We start from the raw sequence: 15,017 nt of genomic DNA, 5'->3' as shown, positions 1-15,017 counted from the left end.
TTTGGCCAATGACATACACATTTCGATAGCTAACCATGACATGTTTTTTTGGGTATATTTTTTGATCATATTTTGCCAAAAATTGACCAAGTAAGTCCTCGTTAGTATAGTGTGAAGTATCCCCGCCTGTCCAGTGGGAGACCGGGGTTTGATTTCTTGACTGGGAGTTTTGAACTTTCAATCTCTTTTTTTGGATGCTGTTTCACTTTGTTTCATTGAGATAACAAAAATGCCTTATCTAAATTGAATCCAGTGTTTATGTCAACTTGAAAATAATCTTGCATGTAAGCTTCATGGCCAGTGCTACAAGTACAATTTGTGAGGTCACCATGACATGGTTTTGGGTATATTTATCAAAGTAATAAATAGTGATTCAATACACTGCTTGGTTAGAGCAGGAGAAAAGACTTTAGAGTGCTATGCATTGCAAGAGTAAAATTATGTTGTCAATATTACTGACTTTTCATTTGCCAAATAATAGGTTAAATATTTCTTTAGGGTTTTAAATTAGCTTGAAAAAATGTAGCATATAATCTCTTTGGCCAATGACATACAAATTTTCGATAGCTAACCATGACATGTTTTTTGGGTATATTTTTTGATCATATTTGCCAAAGATTGACCAAGTAAGTCCTTGTTAGAATAGTGTGAAGTGTCTCCGCCTGTCATGCGGGAGGCTGGGGTTCAATTCCCCGAATGGGAGTATTGAACTTTTAATCTCTTTTTTTGCATGCTGTTTCACTTTGTTTCTTTGAGATAACAAAAATGCCTTATCTAAATTGAATCCAGGGATTATGTCAACTTGAATAAATTCTTGCATGTAAGCTTCATGGCCAGTGCTACAAGTAGAATTTACGATGTCCCCATGACCTGGTTTTGGGTATATTTATCAAACTAATAAATAGTGATTCAATACACTGCTTGGTTAGAGCAGGAGAAAAGACTTTAGAGTGCTATGCATTGCAAGAGTAAAATTATGTTGTCAATATTACTGACTTTTCATTTTCCAAATAATAGGTTAAATATTTCTTTAGGGTTTTAAATTAGCTTGAAAAAATGTAGCATATAATCTCTTTCGCCAATGACATACACATTTCGATAGCTAACAATGACATGTTTTTTGGGTATATTTTTTGATCAAATTTTGCCAAAAATTGACCAAGTAAGTCCTCGTTAGTATAGTGGTGAGTATCCCCACCTGTCATGTGGGAAACCAGGATTCAATTCCCCGACTGTGAGTTTTGAACTTTTAATTTCTTTTTTTTTAATGCTGTTTCACTTTGTTTCATTAAGATAACAAAAATGCCTTATCTAAATTGAATCCTGGGTTTATGTCAGCTTGAAAAAATCTTGCATGTAAGCTTCATGGCCAGTGCTACAAGTACAATTTGTGAGGTCACCATGACCTCGTTTTGGGTATATTTATCAAAGTAATAAATAGTGATTCAATACACTGCTTGGTTAGAGCAGGAGAAAAGACTTTAGAGTGCTATTCATTGCAAGAGTAAAATTATGTTGTCAATATTACTGACTTTTCATTTGCCAAATAATAGGTTAAATATTTCTTTAGGGTTTTAAATTAGCTTGAAAAAATGTAGCATATAATCTCTTTGGCCAATGACATACACATTTCGATAGCTAACCAAGACATGTTTTTTGGGTATATTTTTTGATCAAATTTTGCCAAAAATTGACCAAGTAAGTCCTCGTTAGTATAGTGGTGAGTATCCCCGCCTGTCACGCGGGAGACCGGGGTTCACTTCCCCGACGGGGAGTTTTGAACTTTTAATCTCTTTTCTGTGTGCTGTTTCATGTTGTTTCATTGAGATAACAAAAATGCCTTATCCAAATTGAATCCAGGATTTATGTCAACTTGAAAAAAATCTTGCATGTAAGCTTCATGGCCAGTGCTACAAGTACAGTTTGCGAGGTCCCCATGACCTTGCTTTAGGTATATTTATCAAAGTAATAAATAGTTATTCAATACACTGCTTGGTTAGAGCAGGAGAATAGACTTTAGAGTGCTATGCATTGCAAGAGTAAAATTACTGACATTTCATTTGCCAAATAATAGGTTAAATATTTCTTTAGTGTTTTAAATTAGCTTGAAAAAATGTAGCATATAATCTCTTTGGCCAATGACATACAAATTTTCGATAGCTAACCATGACATGTTTTTTGGGTATATTTTTTGATCATATTTGCCAAAAATTGACCAAGTGAGTCCTCGTTAGTATAGTGTGAAGTGTCTCCGCCTGTCATGCGATAGGCTGGGGTTCAATTCCCCGACGGGGAGTTTTGAACTTTTAATCTCTTTTTTTGCATGCTGTTTCACTTTGTTTCATTGAGATAACAAAAATGCCTTATCTAAATTGAATCCAGGGATTATGTCAACTTGAAAAAATTCTTGCATGTAAGCTTCATGGCCAGTGCTACAAGTAGAATTTACGAGGTCCCCATGACCTGGTTTTGGTTATATTTATCAAAGTAATAAATAGTGATTCAATACACTGCTTGGTTAGAGCAGGAGAAAAGACTTTAGAGTGCTATGCATTGCAAGAGTAAAATTATGTTGTCAATATTACTGACTTTTCATTTTCCAAATAATAGGTTAAATATTTCTTTAGGGTTTTAAATTAGCTTGAAAAAATGTAGCATATAATCTCTTTGGCCAATGACATACACATTTCGATAGCTAACAATGACTTGTTTTTTGGGTATATTTTTTGATCAAATTTTGCCAAAAATTTACCAAGTAAGTCCTCGTTAGTATAGTGGTGAGTATCCCCACCTGTCATGTGGGAAGCCAGGATTCAATTCCCCGACTGGGAGTTTTGAACTTTTAATCTCTATTTTTGAACGCTGTTTCACTTTGTTTCATTGAGATAACAAAAATGCCTTATCAAAATTGAATCCATGGATTATGTCAACTTGAAAAAATTCTTGCATGTAAGCTTCATGGCCAGTGTTACAAGTAGAATTTACGAGGTCCCCATGACCTGGTTTTGGGTATATTTATCAAAGTAATAAATAGTGATTCAATACACTGCTTGGTTAGAGCAGGAGAAAAGACTTTAGAGTGCTATGCATTGCAAGAGTAAAATTATGTTGTCAATATTACTGACTTTTCATTTTCCAAATAATAGGTTAAATATTTCTTTAGGGTTTTAAATTAGCTTGAAAAAATGTAGCATATAATCTCTTTGGCCAGTGACATACACATTTCGATAGCTAACCATGACATGTTTTTTGGGTATATTTTTTGATCAAATTTTGCCAAAATTTGACCAAGTAAGTCCTCGTTAGTATAGTGGTGAGTATCCCCGCCTGTCACGCGGGAGACCGGGGTTCAATTCCCCGACGGGGAGTTTTGAACTTTTAATCTCTTTTCTGTCTGCTGTTTCACGTTGTTTCATTGAGATAACAAAAATGCCTTATCCAAATTGAATCCAGGATTTATGTCAACTTGAAAAAAATCTTGCATGTAAGCTTCATGGCCAGCGCTACAAGTACAGTTTGAGAGGTCCCCATGACCTGGCTTTAGGTATATTTATCAAAGTATTAAATAGTTATTCAATACACTGCTTGGTTAGAGCAGGAGAATAGATTTTAGAGTGCTATGCATTGCAAGAGTAAAATTACTGACATTTCATTTGCCAAATAATAGGTTAAATATTTCTTTAGGGTTTTAAATTAGCTTGAAAAAATGTAGCATATAATCTCTTTGGCCAATGACATACACATTTTGATAGCTAACCATGACATGTTTTTTGGGTATATTTTTTGATCATATTTTGCCAAAAATTGACCAAGTAAGTCCTCGTTAGTATAGTGTGAAGTGTCTCCGCCTGTCTTGCGGGAGGCTGGGGTTCAATTCCCTGATGGGGAGTTTTGAACTTTTAATCTCTTTTTTTGCATGCTGTTTCACTTTGTTTCATTGAGATAACAAAAATGCCTTATCTAAATTGAATCCAGGGATTATGTCAACTTGAAAAAAATCTTGCATGTAAGCTTCATGGCCAGTGCTACAAGTAGAATTTACGAAGTCCCCATGACCTGGTTTTGGGTATATTTATCAAAGTAATAAATAGTGATTCAATACACTGCTTGGTTAGAGCAGGAGAAAAGACTTTAGAGTGCTATGCATTACAAGAGTAAAATGATGTTGTCAATATTACTGACTTTTCATTTGCCAAATAATAGGTTAAATATTTCTTTAGGGTTTTAAATTAGCTTGAAAAAATGTAGCATATAATCTCTTTGGCCAATGACATACACATTTCGATAGCTAACCATGACATGTTTTTTGGGTATATTTTTTGATCAAATTTTTCCAAAAATTTACCAAATAAGTCCTTGTTAGTATAGTGGTCTGTATCCCTGCCTGTCATGCGGGAGACCGGGGTTCAGTTCCCCGACGGGGAGTTTTGAACTTTTAATCTCTTTTCTGTGTGCTGTTTCACGTTGTTTCATTGAGATAACAAAAATGCCTTATCCAAATTGAATCCAGGATTTATGTCAACTTGAAAAAGATCTTGCATGTAAGCTTCATGGCCAGTGCTACAAGTACAGTTTGCGAGGTCCCCATGACCTGGCTTTAGGTATATTTATCAAAGTAATAAAAAGTTATTTAATGCACTGCTTGGTTAGAGCAGGAGAATAGACTTTAGAGTGCTATGCATTGCAAGAGTTAAATTATGTTGTCAATATTACTGACTTTTCATTTGCCAAATAATAGGTTAAATATTTCTTTAGGGTTTTTAATTAGCTTGAAAAAATGTAGCATATAATCTCTTTGGCCAATGACATACACATTTCGATAGCTAACCATGACATGTTTTTTGGGTATATTTTTTGATCATATTTTGCCAAAAATTGACCAAGTAAGTCCTCGTTTGTATAGTGTGAAGTATCACCGCCTGTCCTGCGGGAGACCGGGGTTTGATTTCTTGACGGGGAGTTTTGAACTTTTAATCTCTTTTTTTGCATGCTGTTTCACTTTGTTTCATTGAGATAACAAAAATGCCTTATCTAAATTGAATCCAGGGTTTATGTCAACTTTAAAAAAATCTTGCATGTAAGCTTCATGGCCAGTGCTACAAGTACAATGTACGAGGTCCCCATGACCTCGTTTTGGGTATATTTATCAAAGTAATAAATAGTGATTCAATACACTGCTTGGTTAGAGCAGGAGAAGACTTTAGAGTGCTATGCATTGCAAGAGTAAAATTATGTTGTCAATATTACTGACTTTTCATTTGCCAAATAATAGGTTAAATATTTCTTTAGGGTTTTTAATTAGCTTGAAAAAATGTAGCATATAATCTCTTTGGCCAATGACATACACATTTCGATAGCTAACCATGACATGTTTTTTGGGTATATTTTTTGATCATATTTTGCTAAAAAATTGACCAAGTAAGTCCTCGTTAGTATAGTGGTGAGTATCCCCGCCTGTCATGCGGGAGACCGGGGTTCAATTCCCCGACGGGGATTTTAGAACTTTTAATCTCTATTCTGTGTGCTGTTTCACTTTGTTTCATTGAGATAACAAAAATGCCTTATCCAAATTGAATCCAGGGTTTATGTCAACTTGAAAAAAATCTTGCATGTAAGCTTCATGGCCAGTGCTACAAGTAGAATTCACGATGTCCCCATGACCTGGTTTTGGGTATATTTATCAAAGTAATAAATAGTTATTCAATATACTGCTTGGTTAGAGTAGGAGAATAGACTTTAGAGTGCTATGCATTGCAAGAGTAAAATTACTGACTTTTCATTTACCAAATAATAAGTTAAATATTTCTTTTGGGTTTTAAATTAGCTTAAAAAAATGTAGCATATAATCTCTTTGGCCAATGACATACACATTTCGATAGCTAACCATGACATGTTTTTTTGGGTATATTTTTTGATCAAATTTTGCCAAAAATTGACCAAGTAAGTCCTCGTTAGTATAGTGTGAAGTATCCCCGCCTATCCTGCGGAAGACCGGGGTTTGATTTCTCGACTGGGAGTTTTGAACTTTCAATCTCTTTTTTTGGATGCTGTTTCACTTTGTTTCATTGAGATAACAAAAATGCCTTATCTAAATTGAATCCAGGGATTATGTCAACTTGAAAAAATTCTTGCATGTAAGCTTCATGGCCAGTGCTACAAGTACAGTTTGCGAGGTCCCCATGACCTGGCTTTAGGTATATTTATCAAAGTAATAAAAAGTTATTTAATGCACTGCTTGGTTAGAGCAGGAGAATAGACTTTAGAGTGCTATGCATTGCAAGAGTTAAATTATGTTGTCAATATTACTGACTTTTCATTTGCCAAATAATAGGTTAAATATTTCTTTAGGGTTTTTAATTAGCTTGAAAAAATGTAGCATATAATCTCTTTGGCCAATGACATACACATTTCGATAGCTAACCATGACATGTTTTTTGGGTATATTTTTTGATCATATTTTGCCAAAAATTGACCAAGTAAGTCCTCGTTTGTATAGTGTGAAGTATCACCGCCTGTCCTGCGGGAGACCGGGGTTTGATTTCTTGACGGGGAGTTTTGAACTTTTAATCTCTTTTTTTGCATGCTGTTTCACTTTGTTTCATTGAGATAACAAAAATGCCTTATCTAAATTGAATCCAGGGTTTATGTCAACTTTAAAAAAATCTTGCATGTAAGCTTCATGGCCAGTGCTACAAGTACAATGTACGAGGTCCCCATGACCTCGTTTTGGGTATATTTATCAAAGTAATAAATAGTGATTCAATACACTGCTTGGTTAGAGCAGGAGAAGACTTTAGAGTGCTATGCATTGCAAGAGTAAAATTATGTTGTCAATATTACTGACTTTTCATTTGCCAAATAATAGGTTAAATATTTCTTTAGGGTTTTTAATTAGCTTGAAAAAATGTAGCATATAATCTCTTTGGCCAATGACATACACATTTCGATAGCTAACCATGACATGTTTTTTGGGTATATTTTTTGATCATATTTTGCTAAAAAATTGACCAAGTAAGTCCTCGTTAGTATAGTGGTGAGTATCCCCGCCTGTCATGCGGGAGACCGGGGTTCAATTCCCCGACGGGGATTTTAGAACTTTTAATCTCTATTCTGTGTGCTGTTTCACTTTGTTTCATTGAGATAACAAAAATGCCTTATCCAAATTGAATCCAGGGTTTATGTCAACTTGAAAAAAATCTTGCATGTAAGCTTCATGGCCAGTGCTACAAGTAGAATTCACGATGTCCCCATGACCTGGTTTTGGGTATATTTATCAAAGTAATAAATAGTTATTCAATATACTGCTTGGTTAGAGTAGGAGAATAGACTTTAGAGTGCTATGCATTGCAAGAGTAAAATTACTGACTTTTCATTTACCAAATAATAAGTTAAATATTTCTTTTGGGTTTTAAATTAGCTTAAAAAAATGTAGCATATAATCTCTTTGGCCAATGACATACACATTTCGATAGCTAACCATGACATGTTTTTTTGGGTATATTTTTTGATCAAATTTTGCCAAAAATTGACCAAGTAAGTCCTCGTTAGTATAGTGTGAAGTATCCCCGCCTATCCTGCGGAAGACCGGGGTTTGATTTCTCGACTGGGAGTTTTGAACTTTCAATCTCTTTTTTTGGATGCTGTTTCACTTTGTTTCATTGAGATAACAAAAATGCCTTATCTAAATTGAATCCAGGGATTATGTCAACTTGAAAAAATTCTTGCATGTAAGCTTCATGGCCAGTGCTACAAGTAGAATTTACGAGGTCCCCATGACCTGGTTTTGGGTATATTTATCAAAGTAATAAATAGTGATTCAATACACTGCTTGGTTAGAGCAGGAGAAAAGACTTTAGAGTGCTATGCATTGCAAGAGTAAAATTATGTTGTCAATATTACTGACTTTTCATTTGCCAAATAATAGGTTAAATATTTCTTTAGGGTTTTAAATTAGCTTGAAAAAATGTAGCATATAATCTCTTTGGCCAATGACATACACATTTCGATAGCTAACAATGACATGTTTTTTGGGTATATTTTTTGATCAAATTTTGCCAAAAATTGACCAAATAAGTCCTCGTTAGTATAGTGGTGAGTATCCCTGCCTGTCACGCGGGAGACAGGTTTTTCAATTCCCCGACTGGGAGTTTTGAACTTTCAATCTCTTTTTTTGGATGCTGTTTCACTTTGTTTCATTGAGATAACAAAAATGCCTTATCTAAATTGAATCCAGGGTTTATGTCAGCTTGAAAAAATCTTGCATGTAAGCTTCATGGCCAGTGCTACAAGTACAATTTGTAAGGTCACCATGACCTGGTTTTGGGTATATTTATCAAAGTAATAAATAGTGATTCAATACACTGCTTGGTTAGAGCAGGAGAAAAGACTTTAGAGTGCTATGCATTGCAAGAGTAAAATTATGTTGTCAATATTACTGACTTTTCATTTTCCAAATAATAGGTTAAATATTTCTTTAGGGTTTTAAATTAGCTTGAAAAAATGTAGCATATAATCTCTTTGGCCAATGACATACACATTTCGATAGCTAACCATGACATGTTTTTTGGGTATATTTTTTGATCAAATTTTGCCAAAAATTTGCCAAGTAAGTCCTCGTTAGTATAGTGGTGAGTATCCCTTCCTGTCACGCGGGAGACCGGGGTTCAATTCCCTGATGGGGAGTTTTGAACTTTTAATCTCTATTCTGTGTGCTGATTCACGTTGTTTCATTGAGATAACAAAAATGCCTTATCCAAATTGAATCCAGGGTTTATGTCAACTTGAAAAAAATCTTGCATGTAAGCTTCATGGCCAGTGCTACAAGTACAGTTTGCGAGGTCCCCATGACCTGGCTTTAGGTATATTTATCAAAGTAATAAATAGTTATTCAATACACTGCTTGGTTAGAGCAGGAGAATAGACTTTAGAGTGCTATGCATTGCAAGAGTAAAATTACTGACTTTTCATTTACCAAATAATAGGTTAAATATTTCTTTAGGGTTTTAAATTAGCTTGAAAAAATGTAGCATATAATCTCTTTGGCCAATGACATACACATTTCGATAGCTAACCATGACATGTTTTTTTGGGTATATTTTTTGATCATATTTTGCCAAAAATTTACCAAGTAAGTCCTCGTTAGTATAGTGTGAAGTATCCCCGCCTGTCCAGTGGGAGACCGGGGTTTGATTTCTTGACTGGGAGTTTTGAACTTTCAATCTCTTTTTTTGGATGCTGTTTCACTTTGTTTCATTGAGATAACAAAAATGCCTTATCTAAATTGAATCCAGTGTTTATGTCAACTTGAAAAAAATCTTGCATGTAAGCTTCATGGCCAGTGCTACAAGTACAATTTGTGAGGTCACCATGACATGGTTTTGGGTATATTTATCAAAGTAATAAATAGTGATTCAATACACTGCTTGGTTAGAGCAGGAGAAAAGACTTTAGAGTGCTATGCATTGCAAGAGTAAAATTATGTTGTCAATATTACTGACTTTTCATTTGCCAAATAATAGGTTAAATATTTCTTTAGGGTTTTAAATTAGCTTGAAAAAATGTAGCATATAATCTCTTTGGCCAATGACATACAAATTTTCGATAGCTAACCATGACATGTTTTTTGGGTATATTTTTTGATCATATTTGCCAAAGATTGACAAAGTAAGTCCTTGTTAGAATAGTGTGAAGTGTCTCCGCCTGTCATGTGGGAGGCTGGGGTTCAATTCCCCGAATGGGAGTATTGAACTTTTAATCTCTTTTTTTGCATGCTGTTTCACTTTGTTTCTTTGAGATAACAAAAATGCCTTATCTAAATTGAATCCAGGGATTATGTCAACTTGAATAAATTCTTGCATGTAAGCTTCATGGCCAGTGCTACAAGTAGAATTTACGATGTCCCCATGACCTGGTTTTGGGTATATTTATCAAAGTAATAAATAGTGATTCAATACACTGCTTGGTTAGAGCAGGAGAAAAGACTTTAGAGTGCTATGCATTGCAAGAGTAAAATTATGTTGTCAATATTACTGACTTTTCATTTGCCAAATAATAGGTTAAATATTTCTTTAGGGTTTTAAATTAGCTTGAAAAAATGTAGCATATAATCTCTTTCGCCAATGACATACACATTTCGATAGCTAACAATGACATGTTTTTTGGGTATATTTTTTGATCAAATTTTGCCAAAAATTGACCAAGTAAGTCCTCGTTAGTATAGTGGTGAGTATCCCCACCTGTCATGTGGGAAACCAGGATTCAATTCCCCGACTGTGAGTTTTGAACTTTTAATTTCTTTTTTTTTAATGCTGTTTCACTTTGTTTCATTGAGATAACAAAAATGCCTTATCTAAATTGAATCCTGGGTTTATGTCAGCTTGAAAAAATCTTGCATGTAAGCTTCATGGCCAGTGCTACAAGTACAATTTGTGAGGTCACCATGACCTCGTTTTGGGTATATTTATCAAAGTAATAAATAGTGATTCAATACACTGCTTGGTTAGAGCAGGAGAAAAGACTTTAGAGTGCTATTCATTGCAAGAGTAAAATTATGTTGTCAATATTACTGACTTTTCATTTGCCAAATAATAGGTTAAATATTTCTTTAGGGTTTTAAATTAGCTTGAAAAAATGTAGCATATAATCTCTTTGGCCAATGACATACACATTTCGATAGCTAACCAAGACATGTTTTTTGGGTATATTTTTTGATCAAATTTTGCCAAAAATTGACCAAGTAAGTCCTCGTTAGTATAGTGGTGAGTATCCCCGCCTGTCACGCGGGAGACCGGGGTTCACTTCCCCGACGGGGAGTTTTGAACTTTTAATCTCTTTTCTGTGTGCTGTTTCATGTTGTTTCATTGAGATAACAAAAATGCCTTATCCAAATTGAATCCAGGATTTATGTCAACTTGAAAAAAATCTTGCATGTAAGCTTCATGGCCAGTGCTACAAGTACAGTTTGCGAGGTCCCCATGACCTTGCTTTAGGTATATTTATCAAAGTAATAAATAGTTATTCAATACACTGCTTGGTTAGAGCAGGAGAATAGACTTTAGAGTGCTATGCATTGCAAGAGTAAAATTACTGACATTTCATTTGCCAAATAATAGGTTAAATATTTCTTTAGTGTTTTAAATTAGCTTGAAAAAATGTAGCATATAATCTCTTTGGCCAATGACATACAAATTTTCGATAGCTAACCATGACATGTTTTTTGGGTATATTTTTTGATCATATTTGCCAAAAATTGACCAAGTGAGTCCTCGTTAGTATAGTGTGAAGTGTCTCCGCCTGTCATGCCATAGGCTGGGGTTCAATTCCCCGACGGGGAGTTTTGAACTTTTAATCTCTTTTTTTGCATGCTGTTTCACTTTGTTTCATTGAGATAACAAAAATGCCTTATCTAAATTGAATCCAGGGATTATGTCAACTTGAAAAAATTCTTGCATGTAAGCTTCATGGCCAGTGCTACAAGTAGAATTTACGAGGTCCCCATGACCTGGTTTTGGGTATATTTATCAAAGTAATAAATAGTGATTCAATACACTGCTTGGTTAGAGCAGGAGAAAAGACTTTAGAGTGCTATGCATTGCAAGAGTAAAATTATGTTGTCAATATTACTGACTTTTCATTTTCCAAATAATAGGTTAAATATTTCTTTAGGGTTTTAAATTAGCTTGAAAAAATGTAGCATATAATCTCTTTGGCCAATGACATACACATTTCGATAGCTAACAATGACTTGTTTTTTGGGTATATTTTTTGATCAAATTTTGCCAAAAATTTACCAAGTAAGTCCTCGTTAGTATAGTGGTGAGTATCCCCACCTGTCATGTGGGAAGCCAGGATTCAATTCCCCGACTGGGAGTTTTGAACTTTTAATCTCTATTTTTGAACGCTGTTTCACTTTGTTTCATTGAGATAACAAAAATGCCTTATCAAAATTGAATCCATGGATTATGTCAACTTGAAAAAATTCTTGCATGTAAGCTTCATGGCCAGTGTTACAAGTAGAATTTACGAGGTCCCCATGACCTGGTTTTGGGTATATTTATCAAAGTAATAAATAGTGATTCAATACACTGCTTGGTTAGAGCAGGAGAAAAGACTTTAGAGTGCTATGCATTGCAAGAGTAAAATTATGTTGTCAATATTACTGACTTTTCATTTTCCAAATAATAGGTTAAATATTTCTTTAGGGTTTTAAATTAGCTTGAAAAAATGTAGCATATAATCTCTTTGGCCAGTGACATACACATTTCGATAGCTAACCATGACATGTTTTTTGGGTATATTTTTTGATCAAATTTTGCCAAAATTTGACCAAGTAAGTCCTCGTTAGTATAGTGGTGAGTATCCCCGCCTGTCACGCGGGAGACCGGGGTTCAATTCCCCGACGGGGAGTTTTGAACTTTTAATCTCTTTTCTGTCTGCTGTTTCACGTTGTTTCATTGAGATAACAAAAATGCCTTATCCAAATTGAATCCAGGATTTATGTCAACTTGAAAAAAATCTTGCATGTAAGCTTCATGGCCAGCGCTACAAGTACAGTTTGAGAGGTCCCCATGACCTGGCTTTAGGTATATTTATCAAAGTATTAAATAGTTATTCAATACACTGCTTGGTTAGAGCAGGAGAATAGATTTTAGAGTGCTATGCATTGCAAGAGTAAAATTACTGACATTTCATTTGCCAAATAATAGGTTAAATATTTCTTTAGGGTTTTAAATTAGCTTGAAAAAATGTAGCATATAATCTCTTTGGCCAATGACATACACATTTTGATAGCTAACCATGACATGTTTTTTAGGTATATTTTTTGATCATATTTTGCCAAAAATTGACCAAGTAAGTCCTCGTTAGTATAGTGTGAAGTGTCTCCGCCTGTCTTGCGGGAGGCTGGGGTTCAATTCCCTGATGGGGAGTTTTGAACTTTTAATCTCTTTTTTTGCATGCTGTTTCACTTTGTTTCATTGAGATAACAAAAATGCCTTATCTAAATTGAATCCAGGGATTATGTCAACTTGAAAAAAATCTTGCATGTAAGCTTCATGGCCAGTGCTACAAGTAGAATTTACGAAGTCCCCATGACCTGGTTTGGGGTATATTTATCAAAGTAATAAATAGTGATTCAATACACTGCTTGGTTAGAGCAGGAGAAAAGACTTTAGAGTGCTATGCATTACAAGAGTAAAATGATGTTGTCAATATTACTGACTTTTCATTTGCCAAATAATAGGTTAAATATTTCTTTAGGGTTTTAAATTAGCTTGAAAAAATGTAGCATATAATCTCTTTGGCCAATGACATACACATTTCGATAGCTAACCATGACATGTTTTTTGGGTATATTTTTTGATCAAATTTTTCCAAAAATTTACCAAATAAGTCCTTGTTAGTATAGTGGTCTGTATCCCTGCCTGTCACGCGGGAGACCGGGGTTCAGTTCCCCGACGGGGAGTTTTGAACTTTTAATCTCTTTTCTGTGTGCTGTTTCACGTTGTTTCATTGAGATAACAAAAATGCCTTATCCAAATTGAATCCAGGATTTATGTCAACTTGAAAAAGATCTTGCATGTAAGCTTCATGGCCAGTGCTACAAGTACAGTTTGCGAGGTCCCCATGACCTGGCTTTAGGTATATTTATCAAAGTAATAAAAAGTTATTTAATGCACTGCTTGGTTAGAGCAGGAGAATAGATTTTAGAGTGCTATGCATTGCAAGAGTTAAATTATGTTGTCAATATTACTGACTTTTCATTTGCCAAATAATAGGTTAAATATTTCTTTAGGGTTTTTAATTAGCTTGAAAAAATGTAGCATATAATCTCTTTGGCCAATGACATACACATTTCGATAGCTAACCATGACATGTTTTTTGGGTATATTTTTTGATCATATTTTGCCAAAAATTGACCAAGTAAGTCCTCGTTTGTATAGTGTGAAGTATCACCGCCTGTCCTGCGGGAGACCGGGGTTTGATTTCTTGACGGGGAGTTTTGAACTTTTAATCTCTTTTTTTGCATGCTGTTTCACTTTGTTTCATTGAGATAACAAAAATGCCTTATCTAAATTGAATCCAGGGTTTATGTCAACTTTAAAAAAATTTTGCATGTAAGCTTCATGGCCAGTGCTACAAGTACAATGTACGAGGTCCCCATGACCTCGTTTTGGGTATATTTATCAAAGTAATAAATAGTGATTCAATACACTGCTTGTTTAGAGCAGGAGAAAAGACTTTAGAGTGCTATGCATTGCAAGAGCAAAATTATGTTGTCAATATTACTGACTTTTCATTTGCCAAATAATAGGTAAAATATTTCTTTAGGGTTTTAAATTATCTTGAAAAAATGTAGCATATAATCTCTTTGGCCAATGACATACAAATTTCGATAGCTAACCATGACATGTTTTTTGGTATATTTTTTGATCATATTTTGCCAAAAATTGACCAAGTAAGTCCTCGTTAGTATAGTGTGAAGTATCTCTGCCTGTCATGCGGGAGGCCGGGGTTCAATTCCCCGACAGGGAGTTTTGAACTTTTAATCTCTTTTTTTGCATGCTGTTTCACTTTGTTTCATTGAGATAACAAAAATGCCTTATCTAAATTGAATCCAGGGTTTATATCAACTTGAAAAAATCTTGCATGTAAGCTACATGGCCAGTGCTACAAGTACAATTTGTGAGGTCACCATGACCTGGTTTTACGTATATTTATCAAAGTAATAAATAGTGATTCAATACACTGCTTGGTTAGAGCAGGAGAAAAGACTTTAGAGTGCTATGCATTGCAAGAGTAAAATTATGTTGTCAATATTACTGACTTTTAATTTGCCAAATAATAGGTTAAATATTTCTTTAGGGTTTTAAATTAGCTTGAAAAAATTTAGCATATAATCTCTTTGGCCAATGACATACAAATTTCGATAGCTAACCATGACATGTTTTTTGGGTATATTTTTTGATCATATTTTGCCAAAAATTGACCAAGTAAGTCCTCGTTAGTATAGTGTGAAG

The 15,017-nt window shown here is 34.5% G+C and overlaps 4 non-coding genes across 4 annotated transcripts; all 4 read left to right on the top strand.

Moving 5' to 3' along the window:
* Nucleotides 1-3,296: 3,296 nt before the first annotated feature.
* On the top strand, nucleotides 3,297-3,368 carry TRNAD-GUC (transfer RNA aspartic acid (anticodon GUC)). Its single transcript has one exon. It is a non-coding gene; the product is annotated as a tRNA-Asp (tRNA).
* A 2,055-nt stretch (nucleotides 3,369-5,423) lies between these two features.
* Nucleotides 5,424-5,495, top strand: TRNAD-GUC (transfer RNA aspartic acid (anticodon GUC)). The gene has a single exon. It is a non-coding gene; the product is annotated as a tRNA-Asp (tRNA).
* A 1,521-nt stretch (nucleotides 5,496-7,016) lies between these two features.
* Nucleotides 7,017-7,088, top strand: TRNAD-GUC (transfer RNA aspartic acid (anticodon GUC)). The gene has a single exon. It is a non-coding gene; the product is annotated as a tRNA-Asp (tRNA).
* Nucleotides 7,089-12,333: 5,245 nt separating this feature from the next.
* Nucleotides 12,334-12,405, top strand: TRNAD-GUC (transfer RNA aspartic acid (anticodon GUC)). Its single transcript has one exon. It is a non-coding gene; the product is annotated as a tRNA-Asp (tRNA).
* The last annotated feature ends 2,612 nt before the right edge of the window (nucleotides 12,406-15,017 follow it).

Source organism: Taudactylus pleione, unplaced genomic scaffold (genome assembly GCF_031769625.1).
Source record: "Taudactylus pleione unplaced genomic scaffold, aTauple2 ptg000117l, whole genome shotgun sequence".
Lineage (NCBI taxonomy): Eukaryota > Metazoa > Chordata > Amphibia > Anura > Myobatrachidae > Taudactylus > Taudactylus pleione.
The sequence above is the reverse complement of the archived record's forward strand: the minus strand, read 5'-3'. Positions and strand labels throughout refer to the sequence as shown.